The sequence below is a fragment of the Triturus cristatus genome, chromosome 1_2, assembly GCF_964204655.1.
Source record: "Triturus cristatus chromosome 1_2, aTriCri1.1, whole genome shotgun sequence".
In the NCBI taxonomy this organism is placed as follows: domain Eukaryota; kingdom Metazoa; phylum Chordata; class Amphibia; order Caudata; family Salamandridae; genus Triturus; species Triturus cristatus.
Window position 1 is genome coordinate 1018895388 of NC_140580.1, and position 27553 is coordinate 1018922940.

At 44.6% G+C, this 27553-nt stretch overlaps 1 long non-coding RNA gene across 1 annotated transcript in view; it reads left to right on the forward strand.

Moving 5' to 3' along the window:
- Positions 1-27553, forward strand: part of LOC146868612 (uncharacterized) — a 127153-nt gene that overhangs the window by 41177 nt on the left and 58423 nt on the right. Inside the window, exon 2 of the long non-coding RNA XR_014966310.1 lies at positions 6077-6230. This is a non-coding gene — a long non-coding RNA (uncharacterized LOC146868612). The remainder of the gene's footprint in view (positions 1-6076; positions 6231-27553) is intronic.

The following is a 27553-nucleotide window of genomic DNA, read 5'->3' on the forward strand; positions in this document are numbered from 1 at the left end:
TGAAGCCCCGCCTCTGAATTTCATTGGCTGGAGTCATCGGTTATGTAAAACACTGGCCTCCGATAGGAACTGAGCATTTTTGGTTGCCGCCCTTTCCCCTTTTCATCCGGCCCATCCGGCCTGGATCGTCTGCTTCACAGCTGTCGTGCAGCAATTTCTTATCTAAAGTATGCGTGTTATCTAAACAAGCCGTGAAGCTGAGGATCTAGTCCAGACGGGCTGTCCCAAAAGGAGGAAGGGCTGCAGGCAGGCACAACGCAAGGGCTAGGTATGCCACTTCATGTGGCATAGACAGGGATCCAGACAGTAGTACACACTCTGCAGTCATCAAAAATGGCCAGGTACGTAGCTGTGGGATACCTCTGACAGTAGGACACAGCCAGCTGTTTGTTTCAGATCACACCCCCGTTTGTTCCAGGAAGCGCCCTTTTACAAACGGTATGATGCCCTCTTTCCGCCAGAAGACTGTGCAAAGTAGATGTTCACTGTGTCAAGTCAGTTATGCTAGTTGTGTCAAGCTTTGACGGTTCTTTTATAGATTATATTTTTGGAAGTTGTTTAAGATTGCTTTTTCAGACCTAACTGGCACCCCCGGTTTTCTATATTGAACTAGCCTCGCGGCACACGCTTGCTGCGACACTGACTAAATACGGTTTTAAAAAACAACCCTAAATCCTATGCCTTTCGGACCAGGAAGACTCATGGGAATGAAGGCCCGTGTCCCAAAGGCAGTTAGGGTACTGGTGAGAGGTAACATTTGTAATGAGCACGTGTCCCCGCCATCTTCAGCGCTTGGCGGAGGTGTCTCGTGGTTCAGAAGTAGCGAGAGGGTTCCATGAAGGGCTGAGACAGTGGAGTGTAGGCCGCAGGTACATTTAATGAGGGAAGCACGTGGCCATTTCCTGAGTAATTGTGCTGCTTTTCTCTGTTTGTTAGCCATGCCAGCCACCCCCGTTTATTGTGTTGTAAAATTGTTTTCTTGAGGGATGGGGTAAGTAGGAACAGTGTCACTTTAAAATAGAAGCTTTTGAGCAGAAAAACAATGTACCCCTTCTGCCAAGTGCGTTTAAATTCAAAGCTTGAGATCTACTTACTGGTGATGCAACACAGAAGGCAGCACAGTTGGTTCGGTGCCTGTGAATTTGAGGCATTAACCACATCCTATTGGGTGTTACACAGTATTTCTGATCAATGTAAATTCCCTGTTCCCCGTTCATGTTTGTGCATTCATAGGTGTCCGGCTTTATGGGCCAGCTCAAGCCCCATCCATATGACACGTCTAGGTGCTTGACGGCCAGGGCAGACATAATAAAGTAGCAGGTGCCCTTCTGGCCTTACCTTCTCAGCAGGTTATGCAGATGCCAGGACATTGCCTGACAGAATTCAAAGAGATGCAAGACGGAAAAGACGTGAAATTAGGCTTTTTTTTTTTGCCAAATCAATTCTTTATAAAGCACATCAATGCATGTAAATGACTTGGAATTTTTTCAATCTAGTGTAGACTCTGTCCGTGTTAATTATCAAAAGTCATAAACGGACAAGCATCAAACAACCTAATATCCTGACTACACAGTGAACCAAAAGCTTGCGAACACGTTTGGGAAGCATTATGCTAGCAACACAGTGCATGAGTCCAGTTATTACAAACTACCCTATACCCACTGGCATAGGCCTCCACCAGAAGCATAAAGGATAAAAGAGGGAAATGGAAACCAGAAAAATAGAAATTTTAAAATATAACGCTGGATGGGGTGAGGGGAGCATGGTTCATGTCGATGGTAGAACATGCCCACTCCTCCTTCAACCCTCTGTACGTATACAATATTGGCCCATCAACACTGGGACACAATAGGCATTAAGGGGAGGGTGTGAAATACTGGAGAGGAGGCAGGTCACTATCAGTGCTCACAGCGCTAAATAAATCGCTACCGTGAAGGGACTCACTCAGCAGCAACCTGTCTGTATGCTCGAGTGATAGCACATTTCCACACCTGGTGCACCCCTTCAGCTGACAGACAACCAGAAAGGCTGTTGTACGGTGCAACCTAGCCGGCTAGATCCAGAGGTGTGTGCATTACCACAACCACTGACCAACCCCCCCCCCCCACCGTGAATTGGCAGCAGCGACGTGTGCTGGGGAATTGGCGGCAGCGAGCTGTGTTCTGGGGAGAACCGACACCTCTGGTGAGCCGTTACTCTGATTTAATGATGCAGAGGCTGGTGATGCCTCTGAAACTGCGGACCGTGGGAAGGTTGATGTGTCCCAAGTTTGAAGTATTGGGTGTCTTCGAGTAGACTTTCTCCCACTTTATATGCCAAGAGGACCTTTGAGTAAGCATCGGTGGAGTTATTGCCATGAGGATTGCTGCCTTGTGCCATCATTGGACACGTCTACTGAGGTGCTATGTATTGGATTTTAACTTTTATAGTTTCTTTCGGCATTTTTTTTCTTTTTTTCGCCGCGCATGAAATTGGGCAGTTTAACTGTCGCGTTGTTTTCAAAAACAGTGCGCGAGCCGAGTAATGCGCTTAATGCTTACCTTCTTCGACTGTCGCGAGGAGCAGCTCCGTGGCCATTCTGACGTCCTTGGGAGCTTAGTTGCTTCTACGGCGCATTGTAAATGAGAATGCCTTGTATTTATGTTTTAAAACCCAAAACATAAATAGAAGGCATTGTCATTTACAATACCAATAGCTCAAAATCGTGTGAATGCAAGACCTATTGCATTGCAAATGCTTGTTTACATAATTTTCAGCCTGTGAGGCTAGTTAAAGAAGATGTCTTGCCGGAACTTTGAAACTAGGTTGAAACTAGGTGTGTTGCATGCACATTTCTAGCAACATTTATTACTTAACTTTACTAACTGTTTTGAAAATACATTGAGCGGGTATCTCACAAGACTTTTGTTTAAAAGAATTAAATGTTCATGAAAGCAACTGCTCAAGCACCTTTTTCATAGTATGACAAATTTTGCACAAATTGTGGGGCATATTTAGGAAAAAATCACGCAGCACAGCAAGCCACCTTGCTGCACTGCGTGATCGGGAAAGGGCAGGAATGCACCGTATTTAACATAACATGGCGCATTCCTGTCTTTTCCCTGGGCTGGTGCACAATCTGCTACCAAGCGCCAATGCAGATACCCTTGCAGCATGGTGCACGAGTGCTTGTGTTGTAAACAGTATTGTTTTTATGAAAAAAGGACACCTTCCTGCACAAAAACATTCCCCTGAGGCATTTTCCTCTTTCTCTGTGTCACAGAGAAAGAGGAAGTAACAAGGAGAAATAAAGATATTTCTCCTCATTATGCCTCAGCTGGGAAGGTGTAGCATTTTGACATATTCCCGGGTCTACCAGTAATGGTATATCTGCAATGTACCAAAATCCATGGCTGAATGCGTGGGAACACCCGCCTTCCACCCATGGAACGCCTCCCTGTGGCAGAGTTACGCAACACATCGATTTGCGCTTTGTTCCGTTACTCTAGATTTATCAAGCCATGCAAGGCCACACATGGCGCAGCATAGTACATCTAACTTAAGAGTTGTGTCACTCTTGCACCCCATTACTGGTGCAATGGTGACGAAACTTTTGAATAATTATGCCCTTGGATATATGTATGACGCATGGGAAATATCTGCACTCTTTTGAAGGGTGACACGTTTGCCCCCATCAAACCTTCTTACCTTCGATCATACAGAGCGGGTACAGCATAAGCACTTCACTAAAAGCCTCAAGAGATTTTTTAATTTCCAGGTGCCTTGTGCATCTCAGTATGGTGTCGATTTACAAACATTACTAGTTTTCAAACAATTAACAAGCCTTTGACGCATACATCAGAGAAGATGACGCTTTGCTCAATTTCTTTGGAGTATGAATATTTTCCTTATGTTTGACTATGCGAAGCCTCCGCACTGCAAAATTCCCAAAGTCAAGAGCCTGGGAAAAAGAGATCTTTTTTCAAATATTTAAAAAAATATATTTCATGGAAAATATACCCCCCTCCTCACCCCAAATATAGAACACACAAAGCAGACAAGCAACAGTGGCACTACCCTTCATGGTAAAACAAACAAACAAAAAGAAACAAACACTTCATCTTTCTCTGTCTCGGTGACAGTCAAATGAAGTGTTAAATAGACTTTGGTGACCACCAGCGCACACATATTTTCGAACATTCCGTGCGCTATGCAGATCCAACCACGCATGAATAATTCCCTTTAGATTGCATTCATGCTACTCCCCCAGAATGTAAAGTGACATCAATTCCCCTCAAAGAGCCCTACGCAAAAAACAGCTGTTACTGCTTCACAAATCAGAAGAGCTTAGCATAGGCAGATGGAATGCAAACACTCCCCACAAGAGTGATCACAAGCTCATGAGTACCGCAGTGAAGTCACTCCTTGTGCAGCACATATAGGGAAAGCTACCTTATCTGTCAGAGACCAAACAGGTGTAGCAAAAGATAGAGCAAAAAGCCAAAGACAACTTCATTAAAAAAATCTACCACACACACAAATGGTTCATCTCAAGAAAATAATAACCAGCACTGCAAGCCTAAAGGGCTGACAACATAAGCAGCAGTATCTTCTGCAGTGCACACATCCCTTTAAAAAGCTGGAAAATTGTACCTGGCAGCATAGATGATGAACAACCAGACCAATGAGCTATGCCATTTCTTGTCCTAGTTAAAACCACAGACCTTAATAGTTCTCAAGCTCTATGCATGTTGCCTACAGTCTCTTCTTCTTCCATTCCTCACATAGGACATCTGCAGTGCACACAGCAGCATAACCTTCACTGAAATAGAGAAAATGGGTTCACCACAACTCGTTACACATGGAAATAAAAAACAAAATCATGTTCACCTCAAGAAGCTCATCGCTGCCTAAATGTTGCAGTTCTATAAAGCTATTATACTTGGAGTCCATGCCTCGAAAAGTGCAACAGCTTTCAATGCTGAGAGCATATGCCTACCCAACCTTAGGTAAATGTTGACCCTCACATGGTTCTTATCCAATCCAAACCCAGAGAAAATTTTAGGTCTGGAGTCTTGACCTGCCGACCATCAAATTGATGTTTTGCAAATGATAGAGAGAGTAGGTTTTGGATCTGGATTTTTTTTTTTAATGACTTTCTTCAACCAGCTTCTTTCAGCCACGGATTGGGGACTTTGTTAGTCACATCTTTGCTAAGCTAAGGCTATTGGCAGTTTCTGTGTATCCTTCCACCCTCATGCCTGTAAATGCACTTAATTGCATGAGATGTTGCTTTACAACTATAGCCCATTCTGCCTGCTCCTGCTTGCTCCTTATAAGTACCAGTGCTTGTTACCTTTTTTTCTTCAAGGTCACTTTCAAGGTCTTTTGTTTCATCATAATTATTATTTTGTATATCAATGCCTACCAATTCACAGGCTGGTTTGACGGTCAACACTAAACAACAAGGATGAGGAAGTGAATAAAGTATAGGCCTCATTTGTGTACTCCAACAAAGAGTTAAATTGTATTTGTTTATGTGGGAAACAGCAGGGGCGTATGGTGATTCCCTTGCAGGTTTTGCTGTGTAGGTGCCTAGTTTCATGAGATGATACAGGAAATGTTTCTATTTTATTAAAAAAACAACCTCACATATCATCATGAGTTTTCTCCCAGCGTGTAGGAAAAATGTATTTGCTTTTCTCTGAGGACCTCCAGACTTCCTTTGTTGGTCTGAAACAGGAAACAATACATCATAATGTCTGCACGAAAAAGGAGGGCGGTGGCCCTAGGTACTTTGACTGCCAGTGGGCCTCGGTACTTTGACTGCCAGTCGGTCTGTCGGTCAAAGGTTGCCACTGGCATCAGAAGTATTCAGCCAACTCTAAATGAAGCAGGAGAACCACCACTTGGGTAGATTGATACTGGCCCTGTTAATAATGGAGTGCCCTGTCCATCAAACTCTAAAAAAGACTCTTAATCTGGATATGTATTTCATATTCAATATATCATCCATATGAATTAGTCCAGATGGACATGATCACTGTTGTTCCTTAAATTCTTTCTGTGATTTAAAGATACCTTTTCTCTTTTTCAGTGATGGTAATTATTGTGATATCAGGACGAGTGATATCAGAGCAAAGGTTATGTGGAGTCATTTCCTGGATCCAGAATCACGTCATCTGACGTTGACTGTGATGTCGCTGAGGTCAAGGGTGAGGAATGTCACTTCTGATACCCTTGACATTTTGGTAAATTGACATCCATGAACAAAAATGTATTGCTCGAGTTTACCTTACTCCTAGTTCTGACTTTGCAAGTTTGCATGTAATTTTATAACACACTTTTATGTCACTTGCGCTGCTGGTTAAGGCAGATTTTGTTCGAATTATCAAAAAGCACCTTGTAATTCATCATACATTAGATTGTAAAGAGGTGCTTGGAGGCACTTGAAGAATCTCTCAAACCACCCTAGATTGCCTGTTGCGACATTAAAAAAACTGATTCGGACTGCGTGTTAAATGCAGAAGAAGTCAATAAAGTCATCAATCCACTTGTGTTTGGGATTTCGCTAATGTGCCAATACAAGTGTTTACATTGGACAGACATTACTACTGGGTGCCCAGTAGGGGTAGAAGAGTAGGTCCTGTCAGCGTCCATCCAGTGGAAATCCATCGTGACTGCCAGCGCCTTTAACTCAAAGGGCCCGCTGGGGAGAGTCTAGGTGAGGTCATTGCTGACGTACAAAGTGAAACTGCTACCAAAGAGTCAACAGATCGCCCTAGAAAGTCTGCAGAATAATTAAACAGGAATGTACTACAATGTTCTTTCCATCGCACACCAGGAGGTTTCCTGTAAACGTAAAATCCACTTCTCTTAGACAACCATTAAACTAGAAAAGAAACATGAACTTCAATTTTTTTTATTTCTTTCTCTCATTTCTTCGCCACTGGCCCCGAGTGTTTATACAAGTCTGACATTTTAATGGTTCCATCATATACGTGCGCCCTGGCAGCTCTGCGAGCCGGGAGTGCCCCCGGGGCCCTCGCACACCTCTCCCAGAGGAAGAACAGCTTACTGAACTGGCAGCCCGTGATTTACAGGGACCTGGAGCGGGTTACTGCAAACCAATGGGAGACATATGTGACATCACCACCCCCTGCGACCTTTCACCCTCAGGAGCGGAAATGTAGACGTTAACGAAAACACGCGAGGGTATTGGTGAGGGGGGAGCAGCCGGGTGAACTCGAGGTCATCTGTGATGTCACTGAAATGTCAGCAATAGGCCTCAAATAACAGCCCAGCACCCCACGAATGCCAGGAGGCCCCAAGTTCGAGCAACGCTCAAGTTCAGTTTATAGCAGGACGCCGCGCATGCCAGCAGTATTTCATCCAGCAGAAAATGACCTCAGGAAACTAAACAGCTCCACCCCATCAGCAGTGGCAGCAAGGTCAGGTGGCACCTTGTGTGGAAAATTTCTTGTCACTCGCTGCTTGACAAAATGGCAAAAATATGTGTTTAAAACACTAATTGTTGCCATTTTGTCACCCCCCTCAGTGATGACACCCCGGGAGGCCCGCGCCCACTGCACCCACCTTCCTACGCCACTGCCCATCAGGAACAGTACAAGTGTTACCAGTGCTACAGACAAAAAGAAATGAGGAATGCCATATTTGCAGCTTCCAGCCGCCATAAGGAGATCTTTGCTGCCATCTTCACCATCAAAATAGCACAACAGTTTCACACAACTTCATGACATGCAGACACAAATGTGAGCTTAGCTCCACTCCAGCGATGTTGATTTGGGCGGTGTATAATAAAATATCGAAATGCAAAAAAAATTGCCATTAAATTGCTAAGCACAAAGATGTCAACTTTACATATTTTGTCTTTGATGAAATATCAACTACAAAAATATAGAAGTCAAAAATATGGGGCTGATTACGATGGCAGACGGACTTCAGTCTGTTCGCCATGGTCACGCCGAGTTGGACTGCCCGTCTACAAGATGGCCGTCCCACATGGGGAATTACGATGAGATCGCCACCACAGTAAGCGCACCTGCCATGGTTAGCTTGCCGTGGGTGATGCTGTCTGCAGCACCCATCAGAATGTTAAAAAGGCTCTTTATTACATTTTCCGGCACTACGTTGCAGACACCATGCGGTGCCTCCCACATGGTACAGGGAAATGGGGGCACAAAAAGTGCCCTCCAACCACCAAAAGAAAGGGCCCTGGATGGAGGGAGGCCCGCTATGGGCCCCCAATGTCCATCCCCACCAGCCTTTCCATGGCAGATGAACCGCCATGGAAAGGCTGACGGGGATGATCCATTGTAATCCCAACGGCGGTGCCTGGTAGGCACCGCCGCCATTTCAGGGAATACGAGGGCCTCCGCAGCACCGGCGGGCTCAAGGAGCCAGTCGCATGTGTGGCAGTTGGACTTGCTGACCGCCACGGTACTGCCCGCCATTATAATATAGCGAGCGGGAAATGACCTCATGATGGCGGTGAACTCGCCACCGACAGGCCGTCGGTGGTGGGTTTACCGCCATCATAATCAGCACCTAAGTTCCCAAAATAAGTAAGTATATACAAATTTTAATATTAAACAGAATGTTAAATTACAAAAATGTACTTAAAAAATATAATTTCCAAATGCATTCACTATAACAAATAAAAATTGTACAACTTACAAACATAAAATAAATATATATTAATTGAAACAACCTGCAGCGGCCGGTGCAGGAAAGCGCAGTGGGCTTGTGGGGCAGAGGGGCGGGGCGGGGCAGTAGGGGTGGAGTCGGCAGACGATGGAATAGGGAAAATAAATCCTATTCAGTCATCTGTCGACCCCCCCACCCCCACCCCCCCCCCCACCACTGGTCTTACCTGCACTGGTAATAAAGTATGAAATAAACAAGAATAATAAAGATATAAAATACTTGAAAATAATGAACACTCATTAGAAAACGTATATATCAAATATTTAAAAAATCCATAGACAATAAAATTATTAAAATGAAAAACATTACTTAACAAAAATACATAATTAAAACAATAAGTTAAAATAACTTAATTTCACATGAAAAATATTAGAGATTTGTGGGTCAAATCTATTATTTCCACTTTAATTTAAGCAACAGTAAGAAAAGTGTTGCACTTTGAGGGGGGTTCAATGTACTATTCCCACTGCAACATAAGCAAAAGTAGGGAAAGTGTTGAATTTTGTAGGATCAGATTTACTCTTTCGATCCCAAGGTAAGCAGCAGTACAGAAGGTTTTGGACTTTGGAGGCATCACGTTTACTCTTCCCCCTCCAACCTAAGCAACAGTAGGGAAAGTGTTGAACTTTGAAGTGGTCAGATGTATTATTTCTTATTTCTACTCAAACATAAGAAACAGTTGGGAGAGATTTCAACTTTTGAGGGGTCAAATTTACCATTTCCACTCCAACTTAAACAACTTTAGTAACTGTGTTGGACGTTGAAGGGGTCAGATTTAATATTCCCACTGAAATGTAAACAACAGTAGTGAAACTGTTGGACTTTTGAGGTTTGAAAGTTACTTTTCTAGGACCAACCGAAGCAACAGTAGGAATATGGGTTTAGGATGAGCCAGATTTACTATTCCCCTTCCAACAGGAGCAAGAGTAGGGACGACTTTGGGCTATGAAAGGGTCACATTTACTATTTCAACTCCATCATAAGCAATATGAGGTAAAGATTTAGACCATTAAGAGGCCAGATTTACTATTCTCACACCAACAAAAGAAACAGTGCTGAGCTTTGGATTCCCATTCCAAACTAAGCAGCATTTTGGAAAGTGTTGGACTTTGGAGAGTTCAGATTTATTATTTCCATTCCAAAGTCAGCAACAGCAGCAAATATATAAAAAAGTGTACATTATTTTTCACATTATAAAATTCCAAAATATGATTACAAATTAAAATTAATATATTAACAATATAATACAAATATAAAACTGAAATATATTTATTAATTAAGAACATTACATTACATTATACATATATATGTGTACATGTATATACTACCTACTGGTGGTCACCAGTAGGTAGCTATAGTCATGTTTCCATTGAAAAAGCATTTTTTGACTTGCCTATATCTTTAGCCCCGTTTCACGAATTTTCACAATCTTTTCCCCAAAAAGTGTCATAGTGAGTCTTGCTGTGCACATAAAGTTTCGGAACGATTTGTGAAGCGGAGGCTTAGAAAAAGGGGGGTTAAAAAACGGTGTTTTTCCATTTTAATTCTCATAGGACCGTTGAACACGCCTACAGCCCGAACTGCTGGACGGAATTACACCAAATTTGACAGAAAGGTAGATTTGGTTACACAGATCACACTTTTTGATATTTGGTGTAAATACATTTAGTAGTTTTTGAGAAATCAAAGGAAATCCTATTTCTATATCTGTAGCCGCAAATATTCTTAAAAAATGACAAGCTCGTGCAGGGAAATGCAGAGCTCTGATTGGCTCCCAACACTTCAACCAAGAAGCGTTGGGTGCCATCTTGGGACTCAGCATCTAAACTGTGAAAAAAATAAGAAAAGTAGGCAGAGCAAGAATACCCTGACCCCCAAGCCTCGTTCTTGGGGACCCCTGGCAACCTGCCATGGCATAAAAGCATTTTTTAAACCAAATTGCCACAAATTTGTGAAATTCAATAATTTGCGGCAAAAAAAACAAAAAACAAGCGCGGGTTCCAGCGCTTGTTTTGGAAATAGGCCTGGGTGGGCCAGTTTCCGGGGTCATGTGCATAGATATATAAACATTAAAGGAGGAGGCATACAGGGCCCCCCTCCTTGGGCATTTTTATGCCCAGAGGACCACGACCTACCTGGGCTTAATTTTGTATTAGGGGGCCGCGCAGCCCCCCAGTTCCCTGAGGACCACCACCTCCCGGGGCCAAACTAACATTTTTAAAGTGAGAGGGGGCTGCTGGGCCCCGCTCCCGGGTCATATACAGCCGCTGGCACCACCACCTCCCCAGGGCTGCTTTGTAAACTACAAAGGAGGGGGGGCGCATGGCCCCCCACCTGTATTTATACATGGACCTGAGGACCCCCACCCTCAAGGGCCTGCTCCTGCTATGTCCCAGGGTTCCCACCCCCAAGACATAGCTATTTCCTTTTGCACTACCAAGATAAAGTAAACACTCTGGTTCCACCGGGCGGGAGCTGTAAACGTGCTCCTGCCCACTGAAAGCGGAGGCTTCATCTCCTTCCCTGCCCGCAGACATGCGGGCAGGGAAAAAGATGAAACAGATTGCTCCTGCATGGAGGGAGCTGCCTTTCCAGCAGCCAAGGGAAATGTATTCCCCAACCAGTAGTGAGCCAGGACTCAGCAGGTGCATCATCCTGGACTCCTCACTCTAAACAAACCACCAAATTAATGCTGTTTCATCCTCCTGCTTCCACATGCTTCATTTGCTTTGAAAGATCTTTAAGTGGATCCCCATAGAGTCCAGGAAAACGGTCACCCATGTGCTCTTCAACAGCAGACTCGGCTACGGCAGTGCACCTTACGCCATCACCACCCAGAAACTCCTAAAGAAACTGCAGACTATCCAGAACGCCTCCGCCAGACTTATCTTGAACAACCCATACCACCGCCACCTCGCCGGCCACCCGAGAGATCTTCACTGAATACCTATCAACAATAGAATTAACTTTAAGCTTCTCATGCATGATTACAAAGCCCTCTACAACACCGGACCTACACACCTCAACTACTGTCTCTCCTTCTACACTCCCCCCAGACCTCTCCGCTCTACCCAACTGGCCCTGTTCACCATCCCATGGATCCGCAAGACCACGGCTGGAGGAAGATCCTTCTGCCTCACTGCAAAGACCTGGAACTCCTTGTTTCTGCACCTCAGGCAATCACCATTGCTGCCGTAATTAAAAAAGGAACTCAAGACCTGGTTCTTCATCTGAACCGCAGATCCACCCCCCTCAGCGCCTTAAGACCCTTACGGGTGAGTAGTCACGCTTTATGAGAAACTTGAATGATTGATTGACCCACTCACAAACCCACACTCCACTGACACACCCACTCGCTCACCCACACACAGTCACTTACTCATATCTTAGACACTCACACAGCCACTCAAAGCCACTCACTCACCCAAACATCCCCTCATTAACCCATAGACCCACTAAGACACCTACTCACACAGGGATACACACAGTCACGCAGCCACTCACCTAATATGTGTTACAAATAGTATCAGTTTTTACTAGTATACAAACTATTCTCATTTAAGTTTTGTAGTATCTTAGTATATATCTTTAACACTCAGAAACATTTATAAAACATTCATACTCACTGGATGATGTCATTAGTGATGTAATTTGAGATGTCATCAGTGATGTCACTAACCATGTCATGAGGGATGTAATATGTGAGGTCATAAGCAGTGCATTTCGGCAGTGTAAGTTATAGTTAGATCAGGGAACTATAACCATTTCTATGCTTTTGTACGAGTGAAATCTGAGCCTAAATATAATGTTCCTGTAATCTTTGTTTTTTTCCCGTGAATACATCATCCAGTGAATGTGTGTTTTTCTGAAAACCAAATATGTTTTATATATGTATATCTCAAGGTCGATGGAAGAATACATGGGTATATAAGTGTCTAAATGGATGAATTTCTTTGGGGAAAATTGATTGAATAACTGACTGATTAAGTGTATCTTAGTGAATACATGGGTTAGTAAGTAATCTTTAAATGTGTAAATATCTGTATCAGTCCCTCACTTTGTGTATAAGTTGCTGCATGGGTTGTTGAGTAGCTGCATGAGTGTCTATATAGGTTATTAGTTGTTTTTTTGAGTATCAGTTTGAGTGTCTGAGTGTCTGTATGGTTAGGTGGGGGTATTACATAGTGCCTAGATGAATGAATGAGTGACTCACTGTTTGTATGTGTTGAAGACAGCATGTGTGCAGCACTGTATGGGTGGATGAGTGTGTGTATGGGTGTGTTAGTGAGTGAATGACTGTCTCAATAGTGTATTTATGAGTAACTACATATGTTTTAAACTAGCATCTGTGAGTATTGGTGTATATAAGTGAGTATATGTGAGAGTGAGAGATTGGAAGGGTTTCTGTATAAATTAGTCTGTGTTTCTATAAGTGATTGTTTAAGAGAGTAAGTATGTGTAAGTTTCTGTAGCAGTAAGTGTGGTGGTGTGTGTATAACTGTATATATGCAATTTAGTGGATGTTTGATACTTTGTTTGCATGTGTGACTATGTGTCTGAGTAACTCTATGGATGAGTGTCACTGTGTATCAGGATGTATAGGTTTATAAGTACATATGATGAGTGAGTACATGTATGAGTGACTGTATAGGACTATTGGTGAATGAGTGGATATGTGTGTGGATCTTGGAATTACTGAATTGGTGTGTTGTAGGTGGTATTGCTATGTCCATTCATTTGAAAATGCTAGTTTCTATTTTTGAGTGTGTGTATCAAAGGTTCTATTATGATGAGAGGAGGTCTGCCAATCAGGATGATGTCATCAGTGATGTCATTTGAGATGTCATCAGTGATGTCATGAGTGATATCACTGACCATGTCATGAGTGATGTAATATGTGACATCATCAGCAGTGCATTGCGTGCGCACGAGTTATAGTTATCTGAGCTAACTATAACAGGGGAATTTCAATGGTTTTGTATGAGAGAAATGTCCAACTAACTATAACGCACCTGAAACCTATGGTTTTTTCAGTGAATTTCTAAGGTTTTTTAAATGCTAATTCCTAACTATAATGTGCCTGAAACCTATGGTTTTTTCAGTGAATTTCAAAGGTTTTGTAAATGACAATTTTTAAATGTATTAATTGTTATATTGCTTTTTTTGATACTGATTTCCTAAATTTTTTAAAACTATTTATTTTTAGATCTTTTATTTTTTAAATTACATTATAATTACATTATACATTACATTACAAAATATACTTTCTCAGAATGAATTACTTTAGTTTAAATACTTTGCAAATAGGCAAAAGACTTTTAAGTACAGTAGTTACAGTTGTTGCAATGGGCAACACAATTTCAAACACAATGCACCATTGAGCTCAATGTGAATTTCTAGTTAAATGCAATTAGTTACTTTATGGATTACTTTTCTAACCACAGGACTGGATCCTAGATTCAGTCCTTGGACATCTCCTGTAAACAGTTGAGTAAAAGCGTTTTTTGGTTACAGTAGTGATTTTTAAGGAATATTATTGTATTTTAAAAGTTGACAGAAACTTTTTCACATAGAATCCTCAATGTTATCCTATAGCAAGAAATTCACTTAGCAGGTATGCAGTGTTATCATCACTTTTTCCTCCTCAGTGGTGGATCCTGGATCCAGCACTGGTGCATCTCCTGTAAATAGTTGAAAGAATGCGTTTAAGTCATACAGGTGATTTTTAAGGTATATTTTTATTTTGTGAAAATAGACAGAAACTCTTCTGCTGAAAACCAGACAATGGATTCCTATGGAAGGAAATACAAGTTACTGGTAAGTACGGTTAGAATTACTTTTCAGGGTCAGTGCTGGGCTAAAAGATGCAGCACTGACGTCTCTCCTGAAAACAGGTGAGTAAATCGGAATTCGTAGTTCTGCTGATTTTATAGGAATAGTTTAAAGTTCCAAAACTCCACACTTGGAAGAATTTTCAAGTGAAACCAGTCAATGTTACCATATTGAAGGAAATTCACTTAGCAGGTAAGTAGTGTTATTGTTACTTTTTCTTACTCAGTAGTAGATCCTGGATCCAGCACTGGTGCATCTACTGTAAACAGTTGAAAGAATGTATTTAAGTCATACAGGCGATTTTTTAGGTTTTTTTTTAGTTTGTGAAAATAGACACTTAGAAGCCTTTCTGCTGAAAACCAGACAATGGATTCCTATGGAAGGAAATACAAGTTACTGGTAAGTACGGTTAGAATTACTTTTCAGGGTCAGTGCGGGGCTAAAAGATGCAGCATTGGGATCTCTCCTGATAACAGGTGAGTAAATCGGAATTCGTAGTTCTGCTGATTTTATAGGAATATTTTAAAGTTCCAAAACTCCACACTTGGAAGAAATTTCAAGTGAAACCAGTCAATGTTACCATATTGAAGGAAATTCACTTAGCAGGTAAGTAGTGTTATTGTTACTTTTTCGTACTCAGTAGTAGATCCTGGATCCAGCACTGGTGCATCTACTGTAAACAGTTGAAAGAATGCGTTTAAGTCATACAGGCGATTTTTTAGTTTTTTTTTTAGTTTGTGAAAAGAGACACTTAGAAGCCTTTCTGCTGAAAACCAGACAATGGATTCCTATGGAAGGAAATACAAGTTACTGGTAAGTACGGTTAGAATTACTTTTCAGGGTCAGTGCGGGGCTAAAAGATGCAGCATTGGGTTCTCTCCTGATAACAGGTGAGTAAATCGGGATTCGTTCTTCGGATGATTTTAGGTGAATATTTTAAAGTTCCAAAACTCCACACTTAGAAGAATTTCCAAGTGAAACAAGTCGATGTTAGCCTATGGAAGGAAATTCAGGTTACTGTTAAGTATGGTTAGAATTACTTTTCAGGATCAGTACTGGGCTCAAAGATGCAGCACTGAGGTCTCTTCTGATAACAGGTGAGTAAATCGGAAATTGTGGTTCTGCTGATTTTATAGGAATATTTTAAAGTTCCAAAACTCCACACTTGGAAGAATTTTCAAGTGAAACCAGTCAATGTTACCATATTGAAGGAAATTCACTCAGCAGGTAAGTAGTGTTATTGTTACTTTTTCTTACTCAGTAGTAGATCCTGGATCCAGCACTGGTGCATCTACTGTAAACAGTTGAAAGAATGCGTTTAAGTCATACAGGCGATTTTTTTAGGTTTTTTTTTAGTTTGTGAAAATAGACCCTTAGAAACCTTTCTGCTGAAAACCAGACAATGGATTCCTATGGAAGGAAATACAAGTTACTGGTAAGTATGGTTAGAATTACTTTTCAGGGTCAGTACTGGGCTAAAAGATGCAGCACTGGGTTGTCTCCTGATAACAGGTGAGTAAATCGGAATTGGTTCTTCGGATGATTTTAGGTGAAAATTTTAAAGTTCCAAAACTCCACACTTAGAAGAATTTCCAAGTGAAACCAGTCAATGTTAGCCTATGGAAGGAAATTCAAGTTACTGGTAAGCATGGTTAGAATTACTTTTCAGGATCAGTACTGTGCTCAAAGAGGTAGCACTGAGGTCTCTCCTGATAACAGGTGAGTAAATCGGAATTCATAGTACATCCAGTAAGCGCCACAGAGCTGCGTAGCAGAGAGATGTCAAAAGGGGCACGGCCTGCACCACCTCTCTGCAACGCAACGCAGTGGCGCTTCCTGGTAGCAGCTGGTGGGCTACTTGGCCCCCATGGTCCCTCAGGTTTGAAGTGGAATTTTTTCCCTAACTTAAAATGCTCCACAGAGTGTGTTTGCACACATCACGTAAGGCCCCGTCCCCTCGCTTCACCACTGTGTAAATGCGCCCTGTCACTGTTCTAAGTTGAGAGATTAAGTCCCCTTCAATCCTAAGGGTCCCTAGGGTCAAACTAGCCCACTAGGTACCTCCAGTAAGCGCAACAGAGCTGTGTTGCAGAGAGGTGTAAAAAGGGGCGTGGCCTCTGAACACCTGTCTGCAACGCAGCTCCCTTGCATATACTGGAGGTATCTGGTGGGCTAGTTGGCCCCCAGGGACCCCTCAAGATTGAAGAGGAATTAATTCCTCAACTTAAAACGCACCACAGGGCACTTTTGCAGAATGGTAAAGGAAGGGGGCAGGGCCTGAGGTGACATGTGTGCAAACACTCCCTGTTGCGCGTTTTAAAATGGGGAATTAATTCCTCTTCAATCCTGAGGTGTCCTGGGGGCCAACTAGCCCAGCAGGTACCTCCAGTATGCGCGAGAGAGCTGCGTTGCAGAGAGGTGTAAAAAGGGGCATGGCCTCTGAACACCTGTCTGCAACACAGCTCCCTGGTGCATACTGGAGATACCTGTTGGGCTATTTGGCCCTCAGGGACCCTCAGTATTGAAAGAGTTTTAATTCCCCAACTTAAAACGCGCCACAGGGCGCGTTTGCACAGTGGTGAAGGGAGGGGGTGGGGCCTGAGTTCACATGTGTGCAAACACGCCCTCTGGCGCGTTTTAAGTTAGAGAATTAATTCCTCCAGGTACCTTCTATATGCGCCAAGAGGCTGTGTTGCAGACAGGTGTTCAGAGGCCACACCCCTTTTTACAACACTCTGCAACTCAGCTCCGTGGCACTTACTGGAGGTACCTGGTGGGCTAACTCCGTTGGGGACCGTGGGGGGGTCCCCAATCCCCCAACGGTCTCCCCACATCCTGCGGGAGCCGGCATTACTTTTCCACATGGGGAGCAGCTAACATGCTGCTCCCATGTGGAAAAGCAATCTGCTTTGCTATTTGAAAGAGAGAGCAGGTTTCCTGCTCTCTCTTCCAAATAGCAAAGCAGTTTGCAATGACAGGGTGGGAGCCGCGAGGCTCCCGCCCTGTCATTGCAAACAGCAGTGTCCCAGGGGTGGGCACTCCGGGACACTGCAGGAGGGTGGCCGGCATTACTTTTCCACATGGGGAGCAGCTAACATGCTGCTCCCCATGTGGAAAAGCAATCTGCTTTGCTATTTGGAAGAGAGAGCAGGTTTCCTGCTCTCTCTTCCAAATAGCAAAGCAGTTTGCAATGACAGGGTGGGAGCCGCGAGGCTCCCGCCCTGTCATTGCAAACGGCAGTGTCCCAGGGGTGGGCACTCCGGGACACTGCAGGAGCCGGGCCTGGGGGGTGGCGGTCCCCAGGGCCATCAAGGGCTCCAGGAGGGGTGCCGCGCGGCCCCCCTCCCATCATTTGAAAAGCCCCGGGTGGTGGTGGTCCCTGGGGCTTGGGGGTCCATAACGGACCCCCAAATTAAAAATGTAGTGCCCCGGGGAGGTGGCGGTCCCCGGGGCGTGTGGTGGGGGCTCAAGCACCCCCATACAATTTATAATAAAGCCCCAGGGGTGGCGGACCCCGGGGCTGGGGGGCCCCTTTGTGCCCCCCACTTGAACTATGTTATTGCCCCCGGGATTTGGCCCCACCGGGGGCTAATAAGTAATATAGCGCGGGAGGCCGCGCTTCGTTTTTTTTTTATCGGCAAGATCCGCGCACATTGCGCGCATTTTGCCGATTTAAAAAAAAAAATATATTTTTTGGGCCCTGGGGGTCCTTGTGGGACCCCCTGAGCAGGCCTAGGGGGTCAGGGTGTTTCTACCCTGCCCCATTTTCGCGTTTTGCGCGTTTGTTTTTTAGGTTATATATATATATATATATATATATATATAGATAGATAGATAGATAGATAGATAGATAGATAGATAGATAGATAGATAGATAGATAGATAGATAGATAGATAGATAGATAGATAGATAGATAGATAGATAGATAGATAGATAGATAGATAGATAGATAGATAGATAGATAGATAGATAGATAGATAGATAGATAGATATGTCATCTATATATATCAAGAATCCTTGGCTCTAGGAAAAACAAAGTTGTACTCATGGGTTAGGTTGTGGCTGCTGTATTTTTTTGCCTATTGAGGTCTGTAGCAGTTTAATTTCCCTCAAATGTTCCCAACGCATTTCAGTAACCCTAGATCTTGATTACGGGTGAGTTATGGTCAGTCCTACACCTATGTTCGTATACGTGTTTTTCGCAGTGTTTTTTTTCCTTTTTATGATTTCTGTTTTTTACATGAGTATAACAACACAAAAATGCAAACATGCCTTTAAACATAAATTTATGTGCTCTGAGTGCTAGTTGTATATTTACAGACCAAAGTGATTAAAAGTATTACCGTTCGGAAATAGAAGCTGTGACGGGTTGTTGTTCGTGCACTACCTTATAAGAGAAAGTCTTTTTGTTGCCTTTGAGTGTCCTGATTTTCGAACTTAAAAATATCGTTTTGGGTCCCATGCTGGGGTTTGCTATTTTATTTTGACTGCTTTTTCCTTTCATCCACCTATTAATGCATTCTGGTTACTGTGATTGACATACACCCTTTGTGGGTCATTATGTACAATTCCCAGGATGCCTGTTTCCGGTTCAGGGAGGACCTGGCCTGGCAGTTCAGGATGAACTGTTCCCTTGGGGGGCAGAATCAACATTGATTTGCATATGGCTTGGTCCAAGCTGGGGTGGCATGGTGAGGAAACAAATTATGGATTAAACCCAGATCTGAGACTGGGGGTGAATGTTTGATTTGTTCAGCATTCCCTCCATCATTAGTCCTTTGCTTTTGTCGCCCTAAATGGGAAGGGTATGCCACGACATGGATCCCATGCTCATTGTGCCACTGGATTTAAGCTATCCTTGCTGATGAGGGGTGATACCCTGAAGCTGGTCCCAGGATCCTTGTTTCTGGTCCAGGGAGGACCTGGCTTGGCGTTTTGGGCTGGAATGTTCCTGTGGGGAGCAGGTTCATGAATAATTCGGTCCAAACTGGGGTGGCGTGGTGAGCAAATGAACAATGGATTAAACCAAGATCTGTGACTGTGACTGTGATTTGTTCAACATTTCATCCATCATTTGTTCTTTCTACTCACATCTAAGTGCACTGCAACCTCATAGATTTGAATCCTTAAAAACTAGCATTATGCATCACTTCCGGCACAGATCCACTTCAATGATGCAGCCTTAAATACAAGAACCGCTCAAGCACATAAAATGAGGCCTCAAATTCAGCAAAGTTCCAGCCTAAGCCAAATGTCGTCCTCCACAGAAAATCTCCAGTCGCTAGCATATGGCCTCAACCCCAACAAAACTCCAGTCCATGGCATGAAGCTCGAAATCCAGGACAACTCCACTTTAATGCACAATACATCAATGCCAGCTCATGCCAGTCTACCTGAGGGCACGAGGTTCAGTTGCAAGAAAAGCTCCCAGTATTTGCTCTTGTGCACGCCTCTCTGTACACCAAGCATGCTGGTGGCAGAGGCCAAACAATCGCTATAACAAACAGTGGCAAAGCCAATAGGTTTGGAGTTGGCCACCAATTTGTGGCTTTTGCCAATATTTGTAAATGGTTTTTTATAAAACTGTAAAAGAGGAGTAGGTTTTGTGTAAGTGTGCATTGTGCAAGAACAAAATGCTGTCACCCACAGAAAGGTAAGTAAGTCAATGGCTGAAGTGGGTATTAGCTGTGGTGGGCGGAACAAAATATGAATGACACACTGACAAACTAATGGATGAAGAGGGTTGGCCTCTATAAGTACATAGTAGATGCTCTTGGCTAATACCACTAGCTAGTTCCCAAAACAACCCTCTCCCCACTTCTCCTCCACCCACAACCGCCCGCGGATGGCTTGAAATGCCTGGGGCAGAATTTGAAGGAAAATATCAGCAGCTGGAAACAAACACAAGGCCAAACAGAGGAGTGTTTTTTCAGTTGTTCCTTCCGATAAAATAAACATTTTCTCTCCTCGCTCAGTCATTTATTAAATGTCGGTTTATTTGGAATGGCTTCATAGAGTGTTGGCCTGATGGACTGCCAAGAGCCTGGACGGAGGGGGTCAAAGGGCAGATGAGTCATGGTCAAAGACTGCAGGTTGTGTAGGAAGTCCCCAAGAGCGCTTTGCAGTGACATACAGCACGGCAAGGGAGACATGTTGAATACAAACTGCTTCTAATGGAACTGACGTAACCCCCCCAAGCTTCGCGTCTACCGATCCATTTCAGAAGTGATTGTTGTGCCAGTGGAAAACACAAGTCGGGTACTGGACAGAGATGGTCCCTAAATTTAGTAAAGCAGCAGAAGGCGACCAGGTCTTCCAACAGTCGCGAAGATGGTCTTCTCAAAGAGACACCCAAGTCTGAGCAAAGAGCAGGAATACAAAGTCCACGAGTTCATGGCACCCCCAGAAAATACACTGCTCAGAGGGAATGCATTAGCATTCATCCCCCTGTGCAAAAACGTTACCGAATCACGCACATAATATTGGACAAGGCAACAGTTTAACCACGAAGCACACACAAACACACACATATCATACTGTTAATTAATTAAACAAGCATTGGCATAGCCAATAGGTCTCGCCATTGGGGCCTTATAAGTGTTTTTTCATGCCGCACTAAGTCCTGGCTTTATCTTGAATTTTGTGAGAAAGTTTGTAATACAAATAAGAGTAAAACCCGTTGGCATGTTTGGTAATCCTGCCCTAAGTGTTTGAATAGATGACTGCATGCACGAGTGTGTTTGCATGCAACTCTTTGATGGCAGTTCTTAGCTTACTGTGCTAGATTACTATTGTAGATTGTGATCTGCACAGTAACAAAAGGATCCCTGAGAGAAAAGCGGAAACCCACAGAGCTCTACACATAACATACACTGCTGTGATCTGCGTGGTACACATTCTTTGCAGCAGTCATATTAACCCTTAAAAATGGTTACAAAAAAAGGCATAAAACAACTAGTTTATAACCTGGAGAAAATTAAAGGCTAAACAACCACTTTAAATTCATAAGGGGAAAATCACAGCAGAGAAAACAAGAATGTGTGGCACTGCAGAGAAGTTTCCAATTCAATAGTCCCATGTTTTATCTACTACATTTCTTTTGGTGTGCAATGCCAAGCTAGGACATCTGCCTTCTTGATTTAAGATATCGGCGACTTTTTAATTCAAAGGAGTTTAATTGCAAACTAAATGGCAAACCCATGCCCTGAGTTGTGCCCTGGGTGTTTGTGGTATGCACGAGGCGGAGTAGGGGATTGACGAAAGAAGGCCAAGGGAAATAATGCGCATGTAGTCTTAGGAACAGAAAACAAATAAAAATACATATTTAGAAGATCCGGCAAGGCGGGTTATGTCTTTCTTCCCCTGTGTTTACGCAGATTGCTTTCGCTGCAAATGAGCGTGAGAGGTGTGCGAGTGAAAGCGCCACTCCCTGCCTTTCTACTTTCGACAGAGCCACGGTGCTTCATTTGGTCTGGCGGCTGCAGTAGGGTGACACTAACAGTCTTTTTTGGGGGAAAGGGACGTATATATGAATATCACATGTTGACACAGGTTCCCAAATCAAGATAGAGTAACAAGCCCGTGAGTGGTGCATGCGCGCAGGAATTGTGCTGCAGGAGGCACATTAACAGAGCTACCAACTGCATGACCGTGGTTACAAAGTAAAATGTGCATGTGAAACTCTAACAAGAGCCCCTGTAAATGCAGGCCCCCGGAGGCTCAGTGGGCTATGCGTGTGGCGGCTCCAAGAAGCGCCGGGGGCCACGATAAAAAAAAGGCAGCGAGTGGTGCGCGCTGCAAGGAATGTAAGGAATGCAGCTGCCACCCTGCGCCCCGCTGCTCGCTCCCGCAAGCAAAACGCTGTGGGAGTGAACATTTGCAAAAGAGATGGGACATGCGCCCACCTTTAGCCATTTGCAGCCTCCCATTTCAAATTGACACAGCCAACAGCCAACCAAATGCATGGGGGGAGTCATACCCACACACAAAAGTTTAGAGTGATTACATGAAGCCTCCCATAGAGCAACGCATGCGCGCTGCGCTAGGCTCGACCTGTAAAAGTAATAAATGTGCATCATATCAGCATACGTCACCTTGGGATTAAACACATGAGCATGAAAATTACATTGTGCAGAACATCAACATGGAGGCACTATACACCAACCCTACTTAGGCATTGAAATACATTATACCGCAATCATGGGGCATAGATCACATTTGGCAAGTGGGAGCCCCTCTTTTGGGACTCAATAGTTAAAAATGCACCAACGTGCAGCTGTGTCCAATGTGAGCTCCCCTCTGGGACTCAAAAGCATGTGGCGCTAAAAGTGTGAAGTTGGAGCCCCACTTTGGGACTCAAAAAGGAAAGTTTGCCCAATGTTGCAGCTGCCCGCAGCGGCGGTGCAGCTGTGTTGCGAATGGAGGACTGGCTGGCACCACTGTACACATAAGAGCCTCACTCCAGGGTTCTAAAGTTCAAACTTGCCCCCACAGTGCAGCTGCTCGCAACTGCGGTGCAGCTGAGATGAGCAAAAGGAGAACTGAGCACGTTGGAGCCCCACTCCGCGACTCTGCAGTTAAAAAAAATGCCCAAACGTTGCAATGGCCCGCAACTGCTGCACCGCTGTGAAGATCAGCAAACCCTGGCACCACCCGTGCACAATGCAAAGACCCTCTGGTGCACCTCCAATGCCTGGGATGCAGCCCCCACTCACCGGCAGTCCGGGACCTCTTGCTGCAGCCGGCTCACCTTTCTCTGCAGCTTCTCTGGCCTTCTTCCAGATTTCACCCAGGCTCTTCTTTTGCAGGCAGGAGCAGGACTCCTGGTGGGCAGCTCCTCTCATCACTGGCAATCTCCGCAGGCCTTCCTCCCCTTCTGGCAGGAGGGGAAGGGCTGTAGAGCAGCGGATGGAGCCTACGAGGCTCCGGTCTTCTTGGGTGGCAGGCGCGTGGCTCCCACCAGCTCACGGGAGCCCCATTTGGGACCCGGCAGTTTCCTGGTTCCGGGGCAGGCCTTGCCCACAGCCTGCCTGACTTCCTCCTCTCGGCGGGTCGGGCCGCAGCGGTGAAACGCTGGGTGGGCTCCCGCTTCCAAATAACGGCAGATGCGGGGTGGGCACCCGCTGGAGAGCGCGAACACGCAGGGTGGGCACCCGCTTTCTTTTAAAAATAAAAAAATGCAGAGAACGCGGGGTGGGCTCCCGCTAATTAAAATATGCATAAAGCGGGGTAGGCACCTGCTAGAGAGCACGAAAAAGCGGGATGGGCACCCGTGGGTCAAACATAAGCGTGGATGCGGGGTGGGAACCCGCGAAATGGCACCTATGCAGGGTGGGCTCCAGCTGATTTCAGGAGCGCAGGGGGGATCCCACATGCCGGGGATTCCCTCGCAGCATTGCGCTGCAGGCTCTAGCTCCTCAACTCCTAGGCATTCAAAGCGCTCACTGGGAACTAGAAAGCAGGCAGAGCTGGAATAAAGTTGTAGCGCTCACAAGGTGCTGGGTTCTAGAGCTCCAGGGATGAAAATATAGTGCTCCCCTTCTCCTGGAGCACAGTCCAAGGGCTCAGGCTGGGCAAGGATCAGCAGGCAGAGGGCAGCTCAGCCAAAACAGAGTAACAGCTCCTAGGAGGAGTCAAACTCAGTAAGGTGGCAATCCTCCTGGCGCAGGAGTCCTTACTCCAGCAAAAGTCTCTTCCAGTCCAGTAGAAAGGCAGAGGGGCCAAATTGGGCACAGGGGCCAGCAAGCAGAGTCCCACGGTGGTTCCTCCTGGCACAGTGTCCCCTCCAAGTCAGCACAAGCACAACAACTACATGGGATCACAGCCCTTGTATTTATACACCTCTCTGCCCTACGTCTAGAAAGGTGCAGAAGTTTCTGGAAGGGTCTAGGGCGTAGGGGTGTCTGGAAGGGTCTTGGAAGTTCCAGTCCCAACTGGCACTGGAAGGGGTGTTAGTAGGGGGCGGAGCTAGCATTGTACAGGGCAGGCACAGACCTATTCAGGGACAGGGGATTCCTCCACCCACTACTCTAGTTGCAGACATCCCACTCAGCCTGACACTGCCTCCCTGGAGCCACCCACTCTTCACTAGCCCCGGTCACTTCTAGAAACCGACATGCAGGCAGGCACACAGCACACAGAAAGGCCAACTTCTAAAAGTGGCATTCCTAAAATAGTAAAAACAAATCTGCGCACACCATTGCGCAGCATGTATCATTTCCGTTCCACACATACCAAACACGCCATACTTATTTTGCTTTATTTAGGAATTATCCCATAAGGGGGGGAGTTCCCAATGTTAGCCTATGGAGGGCAGAGAGCACACGCACTCTGCACTACTATCCAGTGCTAAAGTGCCCAGAGTCCTAAAACCACGAACACCATGTTAGAAAAACAAGATACCTCGCTTCAACAAAAAGAAGAATGCTGATCCTTTGCACAGGAGGTACGGTTTAATCTTAACCTTCTCTACCATATAGTCCAAAGGAAGTGGGAAGTCTTTAAAAATGTGTCTAAGACGGGAAAATAATGTGTCCCACCTGATGGTGTTTTCTAACTACCATGCACTAAATTGGTGACACAGGGGGTTTCTCTGCTTCCCAGTGAAATCTGTGTTGTGAAAACATACTGGTGAGCTAATATGAGAAGCCCCTTAGTGCACCAAAGTGGAGAGACCGTTTGTATGCTCTGCCTGTTCCATCACCATGTATCTTTTATACAGGTATCATGATCCCACAGGATTCAGTAAATCCCCCTATGCCATGCAGTGCGCCCCCAGCTCTGGTCAGATAAGGGTTCCAAGGCCAATGTCTGCACCAGATCTTCACTCATTCTCCCATGGTCTAAGGGTGGAGAGACCTGGATATCAGATCATTCACCTGGAGAAGAATGCCCTATGCTCCTGTGATTCTCCCACTTCACTCATGGAGGATGGGACCTACCCCCAACAGGGTAAACCCAGAAGAGGTTGAAATATACATGAGGTCCTATCTTGGGAAGACTTCAAGATTGAGCCTCACCAAAAAGAACTTTGGAACAGGGACTGCATGAAAAGAAAGCGTAGGATAGATTTTCTGACCAGTGACCATGAATGTTAATCAATTATGTCGCTGGCAAAGTCACTCTCATGTCGACTTTGCCTATATGAAAACTCTGACCAAAATACAACTTGCTTTGTCCATGCCCTGCTGTTTTTTTCAAAACCATTGTCTTGTGAAATCTCACAGTTACTGTATGGGCCAATCTCCTATTGGTAGGACGTGGGACTGTGAGGAAAATTAGAAGATAAAAGAGTGTTCAACATTGGTACAGCAGCTAAAAATACAATGACTTCAAATGAACTCATATTTCAAGTGGTTTTCCTCAAAATCTATCATGGATCCCGTTATCTTGAACCTACGATGGACATCTCTCAACTAGAGCAACCCAAGACTAAGTAATTAGAAGATGAAAATGGAAAGAACTCACAGTGATGAATGTGGACACTAGTGGGATGAAGGTGGTCATTCAAGCATGTATTGGCGACTGCTTTTCTATCAACCTATTGCCTAAATTATTACATGTTTAAGAGTACATATCTAAGGCTTCTGTTATAAGGCGTATGTGTAATTGATTCCAAAACCAACACGTGATTGTTTCCCTACATTGGAGTACAGCACGAGGTACTAGACACAATTTATATGGTACCCAGTGCCTATGTAAAAAAATAAGTACCAGGGCTCTCGTCAGGAGACCACTGCAGCTTACACCACACATTGCACGTGCCATGCTGCCAATGATAGTAACAACACAACTACTAACCATCACACTCCTGTGCGACAATTCAAACTATTTCAGGCCCCAAAGCTATAAAAAGGCCTTTAGGCAGCAGGAAATAGTCATTTTTAATGTATAATGAATTAACAATTGGCTGCTGTTGTGGTCATCTCTGAATTAGCCAGACTGTGTCACCTTGTGGCAGACTGCACAAGTGCCGATGTTGACAATAAATGATGGGGAAACCAAATGTCCATAAATGTTAGACGCGGAGCTCATGCACCTTAGCACTGATCAGCAGTGGTGAAGTGCCAGAATCCAAACACCAGCAAAAACAAAGTCCAGCACACAAAAACTAGAGGCCAGAAGCAAAAAGGCAGTGGAAACCATGCCAAAAGATGCCAGGTATAACAATGAGGTAGGTCAGTTTGAAATCCACTAAGAATCAGTAATTTAGAAATAAAAGTTTAATACATTAAGAAAGGCGATTTCCTAATTGCGAGTCAGAGAAAATCCCAATTTGCAAATCGATATTCCCACTGTTGGTACATTTGGCTCTAACTGCTTGCCAGCATTTCTTTCTCCCCCTGTTGTAGTTCTCAGGCCATTTTATGAAAGTGCCACTAGGCGCAATGGGCATATGCTCCCACTTTGTGTGCCCCCAGGGCATTTTGGTATTACAGAAGGGGCCACAGACACTTGTGTGCCCCTCTGTAATACTGAGAGCGCTGGTGCATACGTAGCAACAGCTCTGTCTCAAGATGGCATTCCCTCATTTGCATGGATGCATGGTCCCATGCAAATGAGGGAATCCCTTTTCCTCTGCACCCGTGCCGTATTATGGATGTGGGTGCAGAGGCAAATATGCCTTTAGGAAGCAAACTGAAAGTGTGCCACAAAAAGGTGGCTCACTTTCAGTGCACCTCCTAAAGGCAGACATCTGGAGGGAATAACGGGGCCCCGAGGACCCCCATCAGACATCCCCTTGGAGGCAGATGCAGCCGCTTACTCAATCTGGGCAGAAGAGGATCTCTCTTCCCTCTTAAAAGTACAGGCGGCATGCTGCCAGCAATGTGAAACTTGTAGAAGCTTTAAAGAAGCTGCTCCGCATTTCACTTGAAAGTGCTGCCCACAGGGCAACTCGAGTTTGTCATTGCCCTGGGGGCAACATATTCACCATAATAGGGTGCACTTTCCCTGTTTGCTCTCAGGACACTTGTTTTAAGGTGCACCATGGCTCAACCAGGGAAAGTGTACCCT